Source organism: Propithecus coquereli, unplaced genomic scaffold (assembly GCF_000956105.1).
Source record: "Propithecus coquereli isolate 6110/MARCELLA unplaced genomic scaffold, Pcoq_1.0 Scaffold42, whole genome shotgun sequence".
NCBI classification, from domain to species: domain Eukaryota; kingdom Metazoa; phylum Chordata; class Mammalia; order Primates; family Indriidae; genus Propithecus; species Propithecus coquereli.
Window position 1 is genome coordinate 1,861,324 of NW_012149952.1, and position 1,905 is coordinate 1,863,228.

A 1,905-nucleotide genomic window follows, 5' to 3' on the forward strand; every position below is an offset into this window, starting at 1 on the left:
GGACCCCTGGGTCTGGGGGAGGAGGGGCTGGGGCTGGACCCCTGCATCTGGGGGAGGCGGGGCTGGGGCTGGACCCCTGGGTCTGGCGGAGGAGGGGGATTCAGGAAAGTAAAAAGAAAAAAAAAAGTCGACTTTGGGCCCCCAGTAAAATTTCTGTCTCGCAACTGCAGAGTTCACTGGTTGGTTTGGTCCAGGTTCACAGATGCACGTGCTCTTTAGGGCGTCCCTGCTCTGTGCTTGTCCCCTCATCCCACGTGGCCGCTCTCCATGCATAGTTGGCGCTGTCGCCGTGCCAGGTTAAGGATCAGCCACGAGAGAGCAGATGCAGTTCTCGGGTCTATGTCTGGCTCCAAACCTGATGCTCTCAGCCCCTGAGCTGTAACCTCCGCCCTGTCACCTGGTGTAACCTGCTCAGTCATCTCTGGCTCATCCCCATTGCCTGGATGAGAAAGTTGAGGCTCAGAGCAATAAGATTTCCCCAAATTCATACTGAGGCTGGGGTTACGAGGAAGGGAAGGCAAAGGCGAAGGGATGGATTATTTTACATCATTTTTTTGGGCCTTTTTCCTCATTACAAAAATAACTTGTGTCCATTGTAGAAACTGCAGACAGTACAGTTATGAGCAAAGATAAGACAGTAGCGCCTATAGTCAAGTACGCCCAGGTACTTCCAGAAATATCCACTATTACTCTGTTACGTATCCTATTATCTCTGTGTTTCTAAACAAAAACTAGAATTGTGCTGTAAGTACAATATTGAAACTTTAACTTTTGAACACTTGTCCATGTCAAAGCACATAGATCCACAACCTCATGTTCCCTGACGTTTTACTAGAAAGATTTTTAAACACACAGAAAAATCGTAAGAACCTTCCAGGGAACACTCAGAATTCCACCACACGGAGTCTCCCGCTAACACCTTGCTGCGCTTGGCCTGTCGCGTTCTGTCCATGAGTCCATCCCTCTGTCCACCCGTCAACCCGCCTTATCTTTAGTGCATTTCAAAGTGCCCACAGCCCCTTTTCAGTGTCGCTGGATCTCTGTCATGTGTGCGCGCCATCCGTTGTTTAACCGGTCCCTAACATGGGATACGGAGGTCGCTTTCCATTTTCAACTCTGCAAATGCCGTGGGGGGTGACCAGCGCCCACCACCCACCTCTGCGGATAGTCACTTGTCAATTGTCAGTGGATGGAACTGCCCAGGAGAGCTGTTCAGTGGGTGTTGACAGATGGCGCCTCTACTGTCCTGCCTCGAAGTGCCCGATTCAGGCTGTGGGTGCTGAGAGCTGGGTTCGCAGCCCGCTCTCCACCGGGCCTGCGTCTCCTCCACCTCTGCACACTGAACAGTTCCTTGACTGCTTCCTGAGTGCCAGGTGCTATTGGCACCTCTGTTAACATACGTCGGTTAATAAAACCGACCAAATTTCCTCCCCTGTGGCGCTCCCGTCCTAGTGAGCAGAGAAACAAAAGCAAGATAAAGCAAACTGCGTAGCGTGTCCAATGGCAGTAAGTGCCGTGGGAAAGACACAGCAGGGAGGGATGGGAAGGGTGGTCTTCGCATTTGAAACAGGGTGCTCTAGGAAGGTGTTGCTAAGGCGACATCTGAGCAGAGGCCTGAGGGAGATGAGGGTGAGCTAGGCGGGTATCTGGGGGGAAGAGCATTCAGGCAGAGGGAACAGCATATGCAAACTCATTTCCGGCCATCAGTCCCTGCATATGCAAACACCCTGGAAGTCTAACTGGAGTGTTTGAGGACCAGCAAGGAAGCCACTGTGGATGCAGAGACGGGAGCAGAGGGGAGAGTAATGGCTAATGTGGGCAGAGGTGGCAGGGGGGCGGGCGGATCACGTGAGGCCTGTGGCGGGATGAGGATTTTGGTTTGACTGTGGGCCAGGCAGAGGCGGG

At 52.8% G+C, this 1,905-nt stretch overlaps 1 protein-coding gene across 1 annotated transcript in view; it reads left to right on the top strand.

Annotated features, from left to right (window-relative positions):
• Positions 1–1,905, top strand: part of PVR (poliovirus receptor) — a 17,557-nt gene that overhangs the window by 9,499 nt on the left and 6,153 nt on the right. The window lies entirely within an intron of this gene.